Here is a 13,080-nt window from a genome sequence, read left to right as displayed (position 1 = left end):
TATGGGGGGTTTTTAATCACAGTTTACTCTAGCAGAGTAGAGGACACTGATGTTCTTGGCCAGGAATCCTAGCTGCTGTAGCTCACTGTCTGACCACTGAGAGATGTGCTCGATGCCAGTGTGATTAGAAGCATGCAGTATGTCTCGTCAAAGGTAATTTCCCCACCACAACGGTGGAGGGGAAATATCATTGAAATTGTTTTAATCAATTCTGGAAAATTTTCACTAAAAGTGGCTTGGCCTTTAAATCTTTAATCTACTGAAAAGCTTAGCCATTCTTATAAGTAGAATATAATTGCTTGGAAAGGCAGAGAGAGCAAGCAATGAGCATCAGTGGAAATGAGCATCTGATTGAAAATTGTGTGACTTGAAGTCTTGGGTGACTTCAAAAAATCTAGAAGCCAAAACTATAATTTGTTCCTCAGCCAAATTTTGCTGTTCTGTACCGCCACTGTTTTTACTGACTCAGCTTGTCCCTCAGCAAGCAGCTGGTCCCCAAAGCAAGCTAGGTACGGGCGCATTACAGCACGATTGAAGCATTTCAGGTTTAGGCAGGTGAAATACCTCGAGCTTGTTGATACTCACAGACTGCCCAGGAGTCACGCTGGTGATGTTCCTTTAAAATAATGGCATTATGTGAAGGAGCTGAGGGTGCCTGCTCGTTGAATGGTGCTTGATCTTGTTCAGCCGGTTACATAATGCATTCCTCCAAAAACACATGCAGGTAATCCTTGTAACCACAGCATAGGTTTTAATTTGTCATTAAAGCGTATGTGGTAACTCCGTTGTTGGGCTTTCCAAGGGGAAAAAAGCCTCTTCCTTCTTGTTTAGAGCTGGAAAGGTAGCAAGAAGAAAAGCAGATGTCGCACATTTAATGAAGTGCTTTAACGTTTCTGTGTAGAACGTGGATGGTTTTCTGGTGCATAAACCAAGCTTTTTTTCACACTAAGGTTTTTTAATACAGTTAATTAATTGAAGTTATGTGTTCGAGTCTGAATTTAATTTTGATCTATTTAACCCCAGTGAAAATGAAAGTAATTTAACTTCGAAATTTATAGATTAAAACACTGAAACACATGGGGGTTAGTCATATATGTGGACGAGAAGGACCACATACGCTGTACTGCTGGCAGCCAACGTCAGTGCTGGCCTGTAAAGCAGGTGAGGAATGCCTCGTCCCGGGGCCTGCCCGCATGGACAGGGCGCAGCGCTTGTCTGCGGACGCTTTGTCCAAGGAAAGACACGTGGTGTGGCCTGGGGCTCTGGAATGAATTGAAAGAAGGTGGGGTAGGAAACAGTAGAATTCTCTACTCCTACAGAATTTTTCTAAGCATTTAAACTGCGTGCATGTGCATCAGTGAGTTAATGGAAGCTGGTAGGAGCACTGCTGCAAGGTGTAAATCGTTATTTCCTTCTGCTCAAGAGAACTGCTGCTATTATAGATGCATGTAAATACCTGATGTTCTTATGTTTTAGCCAATTGTACGGATACTTTTTAGGAGCTAGGACCAGAAAGAGCATTTTATCTGTACATGTTGAGCCTTTGTCCTACACACGGAGGTGCTGAAGGGAATCCAGCACTTCAGCATTCTGGGAAGTGAAAAACAATTCTCACTGAGGGTTGGTGACAAGATGTGCCCAAGTGTCAGTAGCGCTCAGGTTCTGCAGGGACCAGGCGCAGAAGAGGAGCTGTGCACTGGTAGCACCAGCAAGATGCAAGGGTGAAAGTCTCCAAGTCCCTGCCCACCACTTCTTCCTGGTGCAGTACAGAGCCCAGAGCAAAATGCGTCAGGCGTGTGCCAGGGCTGTTCAGTGCCGAGCGGTGGCATTGGTTTGCTCATGCTTAAATCTTGCCTCTACTCCTGCCTGGTCACAGACCCTAAACATGAAAACACCTGAGCTGGTTTGTCTCGAAGGCAGTATTGATGCAGGCAATGCTCAGGCTGCCGGCCGCTTTGGGGAGGGAGGTCTCAGCAACCACCTCGCGGATACGAGTCTGCCAAGAGGATCTTACCAGCATTGAGCCCTGCCGTTAAAACATGAAGGTACTAAGGGTAAAGAGGGAGCGGAGGGTGGGAAGGCAGTCTGATAAATGAATAGCACTTTAAAAATATTTCTAATAATGGAATTAGAGGCAGTGAAGTGAAGTACATCTGTTCTCTTCCACTGCCCTGTGGGGTGCAAAGAGCACTTTGTCCTTTGGGGTGTGCTGGCTGCAGAAATACCACTGTTGAAGACAGTGGCAGCACGTCAGGGGCTTTGCTACCCGTTTTCTCCAACATGTTCTGGAAATGCTCCGTGCTCACAGGTGGGTCACCAAGTAAAGCAGCAGCGGGTGCCCAGCTCGCTGCGTGCCCGGGCACTGAATGCTGCCTGCTTGGCTGGGTGCAGCCTGGGCATGCTGGTGGTCACCGGCACCTGGGGACAGGGGGACAGGGCCACAGCACAGGGAGTGACCTCCCCCACCCTGTGGCTATTTCTGCTCCATTGGCAGAGATTTAAACTGCGGCAGCCCTGGTTTTTTTATTTTTTTATTGTCCGGTTAATGAGAGCTGCCATTTGCAGTTATAATTCATTTCCTTGAGGCTGAGGTTCCAAGTAACCAGCACGTTAAGACTCTTAATTTTGTGCCTGACCTGTTTATGCTATGGGGTCTGCACCTACCTGGCCTTTTCTATAATACTGAATTTTGAGCAAGAAGATTACTTTCAACAGTATTTACTGTGGCAATGAGGAAATGATTAAGTGTGCCTCTTTTTCCCATAAGATGGAAATAATCAACATATTCATTAGTCTACCTTCAGTTAGGATTGTGCACAGGAGATTGTTCAGACCTTTTGGATTATTTCCATCTATTACTCAATTAACATGTTCATGCTCTGAAGCGTGCTAGCCCTTTACACTTCTGCAAATTGTGAAGCAATTGCTGAAAGCAATTCATTTTTACCCTTTCCCAACTTATTGCTAGGTGGAAAACTGAGCAAATTTTAAGATCATTTTGTAGACTCGCAGTCAGGGCTGATTAGGTGCTTCACGTTTGAAAACTGGCCTCATGTAACTGCGTAGAAAATTTCAAGACAGTCTCGCTCTTGGAGCGATGTGAGACTAATCCAAGTAGCTCACCTTGCGCATTACTAAAAGATGTTATCAAAGGTATCAAAAGCATCAAAAACCAACCAAACAAAAAAAAACCACGAACCTTTTGCAGAAGCGGTGTTCTGTAATTTGTTTTGCTTTGCTCTTGGGAGCAAACCGCTGCACCTGACAGAGCTGTCCTGAGAGCGCCCTGGTCTGGTAGCAGCTTGCACCTTGTCTCTCGCTGGTGTGCGCGGAGCAGAGAGGTGGTTGCTCCCCCCGCATTGACAGGGTGCGTGGGCTTCCCTGTCACATTGCTGGGAAGAGGAGGACACCTAACAGAAAGCAGAGCATAACTTAAATGCAGGCACAGCCCGACCTGTGCACACGCTTCACTCGCTGCTGCTGGGAAGGGACGGGCTGTGCTGCCCCGCACCCAGGGCCCTGGGTTGCAGCTGGGGTACATGGATGGTCTAGGAAGCAACCGAGGGAATGATGAGCAGACGTCCCGGTGGGATCACTGACCACTGTCAGAGCGAAACCGTAACTTCTGACCTCTGGCTTTCTGACAGGTGGCTGAAGAAATGGCTGCAGCAGCTTGGAGCCGAGCCTTGGGCTGCTAACTCTTCTTGTTGCTCGTGTTCGGCCTGGGGGAAGACCCTGTGCCCTGGGTCTGGGGGCCAAGACTTAGTTCTGTGGGCACTCGCTGCCGCTGCAGGGTGGCGAAAGGGACCGGACTGGGCAAACCATGCCCAGCAGGCAGGTGTCTCAGCAGAGATGGCGAGATAAAGCCACAAAGGGAAGGTGTGGTAGGGAGCTGTACGCGTGCGGCTGCTGGTTGTGGCAGAAATCAGGGACGCTGCCTTGCTCTGCTGTCATCCTTGTCCGGGAGGCAGTGCCTGAGTCGTGCTGTCTGTGTGCTTGTCTCCAGGGTTTCTCCTAGATTTTGTTCTCAGTCCCAGTGAGAATAAAAAGCTGTGAAGTTCTACCTGCTAATGTGGGAAGTAAAGCTTTATTTTCTCAGCGGTTATTTGCCTTGAACCTTGTCGCCCTGCGCCTGCATTTCAGAGTTCAAAGTCGCTGCTGCACAGGACAACGAACAGGGGCAGTTTTGTTCCGCTTGCTACAGCCTCGCTGTGCCAGGCACATCGACACGGCTGGGCTTCCCAGCCTTCTGGTCCTGATAAGCCTGCTGTTTGTGTCGCAGGCTGAAGGCAGGGGGCTGGAGGTCAATAAGAGCCTCAGGGACTGCAGTCTTCCTCCTGTAAGACAGCTGCAGGCGGGCAGCAGCCATGGCAGGGGTGAGCTCTCCCAGTGCTTACCCTTACTGGGAGAGAGGGAATGGAGCAATTGCCCTCTGTCTCTGCTCAACTTCTCCTGCGTGTGTAGAAGGCGTTGCCCCAGCCCATCACACGCGGCCGGAGGTGACATCTCCTTTGTCCTGGTTTGAAACAGCTTCAGCCAGCACCCAGGCCCAACCTGCCTCAACAAGAGCTCTCCAAACCCCGTTTCTTCCCCCAGCTCGGGGTTGCTTGCAGTGCAAAGAGTATAATATGCAAAACAAGCTCACTCTAAAGGGGTATCAGGAATTCCCTATTTTAAGAGAGAAATGAAGAATACAAAATAAATGGGGAAGGCTGAGGGGCAGTCCTAGTACAGCTGCATAGGCAGCATCTCCTGCAGGAAGTGTATTAGAGGACAACATACAGGGAGCTGCTGTATTGCTAGTTAGTTCTGTTCCAATGTGCACAGAATACTTTAAAGCATTTTTTTTTTTTTTTTTTTTTTTTTTTTTTTTTTTTTACCCTTTACAGGCTAGCCAGGCTTCACAGAGTAGTGAAATGTCTGAAACGATTGGAGAAGAAGCTGGGTGCTGCAGCAAGGAAATCATAGAATTGTTAAGGTTGGAAAGACCTGGAGAGTGGAGTGGAGAGTGTCCAGAGGAGGGCGATGAAGATGGTGAGGGGCCTAGAGGGTAAGACGTACGAGGAGCGGCTGAGGTCACTGGGCCTGTTCAGCCTGGAGAAGAGGAGGCTGAGGGGGGACCTCATCGCAGTCTACAACTTCCTCGTGAGAGGGAGTGGAGAGGCAGATGACCTATTCTCTGTTATCACCAGTGACAGGACCCGTGGGAACACCCGACAGGACCCCAGTGTGAAGCTGAGGCAGGGGAAGTTTAGGCTGGACATCAGGAAGAGGCTCTTCACCGAGAGGGTGGTCGCCCACTGGAACAGGCTCCCCAGGGAAGCAGTCACTGCACCAAGCCTGTCGCAGTTTAAGAAGCGTTTGGACTGTGCACTTAGTCACATGGTCTGAAATTTTGGGCCGACCTGTGTGGTGCCAGGAGTTGGGCTCGATGATCCTTATGGGTCCTTTCCAACTCGGGATATTCTATGATTCTATGACCTCTAAGATTATCTGGTCCAACTGTCTGCCTGCCACCAATATTGCCCACTAAACCACATCCCTAAGCACATGGGACGTCTGCCCTTTCCTAAAACACCTCCAGGGGTGGTGACTCCACCACTTCCCTGGGCAACCTTTTCAAGTGCCTTACCACTCTTTCTGAGAAGAAATTTTTCTTAATATCCAAACTGCGTAAAGTATGAATGTGTCTGGAGAAGATACTGTTACACCCCTATCTAACTGGATGGAATGGAAATGGGGATTGTGGAAAAATAAGACGAGCAAAGTAACTGTCTTCTACTAAGTGGCTCTCACTAGGGAAGAACAAAGTGAAGCCGTTTCTGCATCGCCAGTTGCCCTTCATCAGATGGAGGTTTCTGTCCATGGACAATGGAGACGGAGAGCGCGGAACACGGAGCGAAGCCACCTTTTGCTCCAGGCCAGCAGCAGGAGTTCCTGGCCTTGCCCTCTTCACTTCACAAGGAGGATGAAGGTGTCTACAGCTTCTTCTGTCCGTGGAGCGGCCAGCACGATCCCGGGGAGGAACCCAACTATGTGTCCACAGGGGAGGACTCCTCACCTTGTGCAGGTGATCCTGTCCCTGGGACAGCCTGCGGGCGCCCGCTGAGTGGTGTCAGCCTCACAGCGGGTCATGCGTGGCACAGAGGGGACAGTATAAATGGGAACGAATCGCCCAGGGGTGATGAAGTGCTGACCTTTAATGCACGTTCTCAGGCAAAATACAGGTGTGTGCTCGATGAGAGTGAAATGGATGCTGCGTGGCAGCTCGAGTCGCTCTGGGCAGCGCTGAGGAGTGAGCAGGGCATCCTGGACGGGGAGGAAGATGAGGCTGATGTCTTCCCTCCTTCTCCTGGGCAAACGGCGACGTGGCCCGGCTGGCTGGTAAGTTTGCCTGTCTTTTAGGTGCCTTCACGGTCAGAACTCGGACACTTCAGAGAGGTGGTGGCTGCGGGTGCTGTCACCTGCCTCCCATCACCTGCACTCTTGTGGCTCGTGGCCATTGGGTTTGCACAGATGCATTGGGCTCCTATGAGCCACCCTTGGAGTGACCAAGAAATCTTCTGAAAAGTAATTTCCAAAACCAGGTTGAGCCTCTCTAGCACCTGGCATGTCCTCCTGCTGTTAAAATAAGTATATTCGTGCATATATGCTCTGCTTCGTTCTTTGTTCAATCAAGACAGGTGCTGCAAAGAAAAATCTGCAGGGTAATGAGGCTTAAAAATAAGAGATCCCTACCCAGAGTTGCCTCTGTTTCTTTTTCTTGCCCTGAACAATTCCATTATCAGGGTTTTAACTTTAATTTTGCTCTGCAAAAACAGAATAATAGCTGTCTGCTGGCAGATTTAATGAGACTTGAGAAGTGCTCTGCGATCCCCTGTGGGAAGGTGCCGCACAGCTCCGAGACAGGCTGCCGCAGGCCAGCCCCGGTGCCCACACGGGCAGGAGAGCTCAGAGGTGTCCTGCTGCGGGCTCGTGCTAGTCCTGCACAGCACCCCTTCTGCAGCTGCCAGCGGGCACCAGCATTGTCCCTCTCACTCCTGAGTAATTCCTGGGGTCCCTGCAAGTCATTTTAAGGCCCCCCACCCCATCTCAGGCTGAAGCTTAAACTACAGCCATTGCTGTTGCCTTTCTGACTGCATGTCCTGGCTCAGAGCTTGCAGCCTGTGCTCAAGGCAGGCATGTTGTGCTCAGGATGATCCTTGAGGTGTCACCAGTGCTCTGGCCAGATCGCGCTTGGTTCCACGAGGCTCTGGTGCACCCAGGTTGCACAGAAACCTCCTGCCCTCTCCCTACAAACCCCACACTTTGACCGAGCTGAGCACGCCTCCTGCCTTCCCCTGAGCGTGTCCTGGAGCCGTGGCTCCAAGCCATGTGCTCGCACTGTCACGGCTGTTGGCAGCTGGGGCCAGATGTGGGCTGGGACCTGCCTGTGCCTGGCACCGTGACACAGCCACATCCCGGGCAGGGGCAGTGTGGCTGCAATGGGCTGATAAGGATCCCGGATCCCCTTGATCCCATCCACCTGCACCGTGCCTGCCCCTCCCACGGCCGGCAGCTCTTTGAAGCTCCTTGCACCTTTGGGAGTGGGGAATGAGAAGGCTGGGGCTGGCTAAACAAGTGTCCTCTTGTTACCCTTGGATCCAATGCCTTTTCCTGTGGTTGTTGATGCTGACCTGACCTGCCCTGAGGGAAGGATTTCGGGTGGTGTCCTGCTGCCCTGGGCAAAATCTGGCAGCACAGTGCCTGCTTGAGGATGCTGGAGCCTGTGCAGTGGGGGGTGCTGGGCCAGGGCTGAGCAAGGTCACGGGAGCGTTGGTGAGGGCGTGCTGCTGCCGTGGGGCACGAGCAGCGCCGATGGGTGTGTGGGAGCGGTGGGGCTGGGGATGGGCACAGCGGTGCTACCGTCCCCCTGCTGCTGTGCTGGTCTGTCCCGAGGGACGTGGTGGGGATGCTCGCGTTTCTAACACAGCCCCAGGGGTGTGAAGCCCTTTCCTTGATGTTCTGCCCTATCTTTGACTTCTCACCGAGAACTGAGTGCCCTGAGGTGTCTGTGCCTGCTGCGCTTCCTCCCAGTGGAAAGCGCAGAGAGGAGCTGCTGCTGGTCCCTCCGTGCTTCTGCAATTCTGCTGTCGCCCCGAGCGAGGCAGGGATCTGTGGTGAGCTCATCGGTCCTACCAGAAAAAGGCAGGCTAAATTTCAGAACTCAGCAAGAACGGCTGGATTTCACTTGAATGGTGCTTTCTGGTTCTTTTCAAATCTTATTCTGGTGTTTTTTGTTGCTGTCTCAGGATCATAAACAGCTGGTGCAATTATTTATACCATACACTTACTTAAAACCTCTCTCTCCCCATAATTCAGTCCTCCTTTAAAGAAACAAACAAATGCATCTGAGAACTGGGATGTGGTTGCTGCCTCTTTCTTTCTCAGGGCTTCTGAATTCTTCGGGAACGGCGACAGCAGCCCCAGACAATGCAGGCTCGCACCCCGCGCTGTGAGCAGTGTGGTCTGGCTGCCTGCCCTGCGCCGGGACGCTTCCCGGGGCTGCGGGCGCTGCAGCAGCGATGGGAACCAGGCGCCAGTGCCGAGACGGGGCCGCAGCCGGCCCACTCCTGGCACACAGTTTACGTGCAGCAGCCCCAAGGCATCTTTATAATTTGGGAAGGAAAGGTGCCTTTGTTTTGATGTTATGTTTTGCTAAGAGCCTCGTAACCTGACTGTGAAAGTTTGGATGTTTCCAAGCGTGTGGGTCAGAGAAACAAGTCTGTGTCGCTCTCGCTGGAAGTGCTGCTGGAGCCCCGTCCCTCACCACACCGGGGCTGAACAGCACGCACGGAGCTGCGGGCCGGCGTTTCCCTGAGTCAAAGCAGCGCTGCTGTGTCAGTCTGAAAGCCGTTAGGACAGAAATTCTGCTCTTACATCTTCCCCCTTTGCTTTTCCTCCTCTGGCTCTCGGCCTGCTGTGGCCCAGGGCAGCAGAGCACAGCCCAGCCCTTGGCGTGGTGCTGGGGAGCTGCCCTGCTGCTGGCAGCGTGGGTCCAAGGGCAGGACGTTCCCAGCGGCCACAGGGGGCCGGGGGAAGAAAAGAATTTGCTGTTAAATAATAAAGCTTTTGTGCATAAGTGTTTGCCTGAAGTGTGTTCTGAAGTGTCCTTTGAGTTTTTCTGGCATCCCCAAAGGTTAGCAGCAGTGTGTGTGGCTCCTGTCCAGCCTGGAAATGCCTCTCGGGGCTGCGGCTGGTGGGCACGGGCCGGGCCCTTGCTGTGCTGCTCCTTTCCCTGAGTGAGAAGCGCCTGCCCCTGTCGGTGCCACTCCTGGCCTAAAGAAAGGGCCTGAGGTGAGCCCGGACCGTTTCCCAGCCACCGCACCTGATCCTCAGCGTGCTGGCGAGGAGGCGTGCTGGGGCAGATGGGGAGCCAGGCACGGCCCTTGGGTCCTGTCGTCCCTGTGCCCCCGTGGGTGCTGGTGCCCAGCCGTGGGGGAATCTTTCACCTGGCTCCAGGCCCTGTGAAAGCCGCGGTGCTGCCTCCAGGGAATGATGTGCGTGGTGCTGTGCTCCATGAGCAGCTGTGCCCATGGGGTTGTGTCGGTGTGCCCGCTCTGAGAGCGAGGGGAGGCTGGATGCAGCCTCAGTGTGCGGGGGTTAAACTTGCAGAGGCTGCCCTGCTTTACAGGGAGCAGGGCTGCACCTGACAGAGATTCCTCGGTCATCTTAATTAATCCCAAACTTGGCCAGAAATGTGGCTGGGGCCTTCCCGAGACAACAGCTGTCCCTGGAGCTATGTGCTAAAATATGAGTCGGTCAAACCTAATTCACCAAATGGCATTTAATCATGAAAGCCTGCAAGACAAATGAGTCCCTGTTGCCTGTGATGTTCTCTTTTTGCCGACGGGTGTTTTGGTGTTGGAGACATGTAGGCAGACACCAGCAGGCACGTGTCCCTCCTGCACCCGGCCGGCTGGAGGCCGGGTCCGAACCCCTCGTGCCCCCTCAGCCCTTTCCTTTCCCTGACCACACGGTTGTTTTTCACTTCTGCAGCATGCAGGTTTATCTGCTTTTTCTGCCTCATTCTGCTCTGGTTTCAGCAGCCTGGCTGAGGGAGGGACCGCAGGGCCCCTCATGCCTGGGTGTGGGGTGGCCTCGTGTAGGCCGCGGTGAGGGCCGTGCCCTGGGTCCGCTCCGTCTGCCTGCGCATAGCACAGCCCCTTGTTGTTGCTATACATTTGCCATACGAGCCCTCCTGCTCTTGCTAATAATACGAGATGCTAGTAATTCCTCGTGCTGGTCTGGCGCCTCTCTTCTGGGGAGGAAGATTAATGTTCCAGCCATGGTCTGGCAGCTTGGCGATATTCCTGTGAGGAAGGGAAAACGCCTGTGAGCATTCTGCTGGTGCCCCTTTTTTTGTGTAAAATGTGTACGTCTCTGGTGCTTGTTTTCATCCTCGGGATGCCTTCAGCAGGCTGCTGCTGGAGGCCCTTGTGTGTGGGAATCACTGTGGGCTCTCCTCACACTCCTGCTCCTCAGTGTCTGGATTTACACAGAGTTGAGACCAGTTAGGCTTATGTGCCTAGTGGTAGTCCTAATAAAAGTCACTTAGCTCTTCTGTCTGTATCACTTGGGTCTGTTTGCAAGGCCTCTGTCAAGGCATCAAACAAGTTAAAGTTACCATACCAGTTACTCTTTTAAATGCACTTAAATAACAACCTTCCCCCAAGCCCCATCCTAATCAAAGCCTCGGGGTACTGCAGGACCACAAACTCAAACCAGCCCCCCTCAGCGATGGCCAAACGGGCGGCTATGAAGGTGGGTGGATGCCCGAGCTCGTGTGCTTTGGGATGCTTCAGCCACGGTTGTGCTTCCAGCAGGGCCCAGGGGGCAGGGTGTAAGGGGACAGCTGCTGGTGCTGAGCATCCAATGCACCCGTCCCCACAGCAGCAGGCGTGCTTCTGGAGGGCAGGGAGGGAGGACGGACGGGTGGCTGGGCGGCTTTCTCCCATTGCTGCTTCTGGTGAGGTTGTGGCCAAGTGCACGGGAGGTGCTGTTCCTGCTCACCCTCGGCAAAGGAGGTGGTTTGATGGTGGCTTGGTTTGTCTGGCTGCTCCAAACCTCCAAACCCAGGCTTTTCGCCTGAAAGGCTCCTTTCCTGCACCTCGTGCTTCCCAAACAAGCCTCGTCTGCGCAGCACAGCACCGCTTTTGGATCAAGTGTATTTTAATTGCCTTAAAGAGTGGGAGGGAGGGGTTATTTTTTGCTTCACCCGAGGGGATGGGTGAAGCTATTTTTGCCACTGGTGTCACTCCCCTCCTATGTGCACAGCGAAGGCAGGGGTGGGAAGCCCCAGGCGAGGACGAAGGCCGGACAGCCGCAGGCATAGGGGGAGGCACACCGTCTGGGGGGAAGCCAGGACGGGCTCCTTAGTGAGGCTGAAACTCCAACTTTAATGGGATTTACTGATACAAAACTCCTCTTGTCAAAGTCTACAAGTTTTCTGGCTAATCACTGCCAGCTTGTATTCACAGAGTCCCAGTGAAATGGAGCGAGAGCACATCCCTGCTTGTACATCCTAACTTCCACAAAAGCATCCTTGGCTAAATTTTTTCAGTGATGTTATCTCTGATTTAGCAAAGCTGGGGGCTTTTGGAGTCTCTTTGAGGACTAGTCATCTGAGAAGTCTATTTGGCTTTTGTGTATATACTAAATAACCCAGTGTTTGTTAAATAGCTTTGCTGGTAGTTGCAAACACCAACACCCCCTTTGCATGGAAATGTACAGAATACACGTTGCTGGGGGCTGGGGGTCTCCTCTCACACCCTCGGGGAGCCCAGGGGCTGGCAACTTGCTTGGCACAGTGCCTGTCCCTGGCAAAGCCATCCCTGTGGCACCAGCACAGACACGGAGGTGGCTGGGTGCTCGCACCCACTCTCTCCCGGCTGTCGGGGAGCCCCTGGCCGTGCCCCTGCCACCGCTGGTGCCCCCTGGCCCTGCTACGCCTGTGGGAGCCGCGCTGCCACGAGCCAGCCTGTTTGTGGGTAAATTCAGGGTGCCCTGGAGGCAAAGGGCAGGGCGTTTTCCCTCTGTTTTGGTCACAGCATGAGTTCATTTGCTATATTAATAGCTTGCCCAGCGTTCCTCAAAGTAGAAGCAGCAACTGCCCCTGGAAATAACTCTCCTTTGTTGTCAAACGGCCTTTTTGTTTGTGTGCCTCTGTGTCAGGGCTAATTGTGTCGGGTGGTAATGTATAACCAAGGCTGGATTTGCCAAAACCGTTCCTCTGTTGATTGGCATTGTACAGTTCTGCTTTGGGTGCTGGGCACTCTCGTTCAGGGGTTCAGGGAGGTGCTGTGCAGGGGGCAGCCTGCCTGGGCTGCGGGGCACGGGCAGCCTCCGAGGGGCAGCAGCGGCACGGAGCCCCAATATGATGGACAAAGCCGGGTACCTGTTCCAGGATGTGACGCTTCCGTGTGAATTCATTGTGTAACGAAAACCAAGCAGTAACACTCTCACATGCTAGAAAAAAAGTCTTCAGAACTTGGTGGCTTACTCACGTTCCTGAAATGCATTGTTGGAGACTGCAGCTCGCATCTTGGGGTTGTTCTTAATGAGGCGCTTTTTAAGAGAAAAGCCATGGGAAGCAAAGTGGAAAATCAGGTGGGCAAACTGGATGTAGAGCAAGGGCAGCTCGGTCACGTCCTCTGTGCCTTCATCCCCCAAACTGTGTCTGCACTCTGGGGGAGAGCAAGATGGTGAGAACAGCTCAGCCCGCTGGTGGCCCCGGTGACGGCTGCTTTGGGGCAGGGGCCACGTGAAAGCTGGTGCTGCTGCTGTGCGTTCAGGCGGGGCCTGGTGCTGCTCCTGGGGCAGCGCTGAGCTCCGGGGACAGGCACCAGCGAGCCTCCTGCGCCGTGCTTCCAGCACCGCGGCCGTCCAGCGCCCGCCTATCAATTCAGCATTATGAAAATAAAAGGGTTACTGTTCCCGCTATGCCAGCAGGGCAAATGCCTGCTCTGCAAGTAGCTGCTCTCCTCCTGACCTCTGGGAAATGCCTGTACACAGCAGAAAGTGGAAAAACACTGCATGGTA

The sequence above is a fragment of the Cygnus atratus genome, chromosome 13 (assembly GCF_013377495.2).
Source record: "Cygnus atratus isolate AKBS03 ecotype Queensland, Australia chromosome 13, CAtr_DNAZoo_HiC_assembly, whole genome shotgun sequence".
NCBI lineage: Eukaryota > Metazoa > Chordata > Aves > Anseriformes > Anatidae > Cygnus > Cygnus atratus.
The sequence above is the reverse complement of the archived record's forward strand: the minus strand, read 5'-3'. Positions refer to the sequence as shown.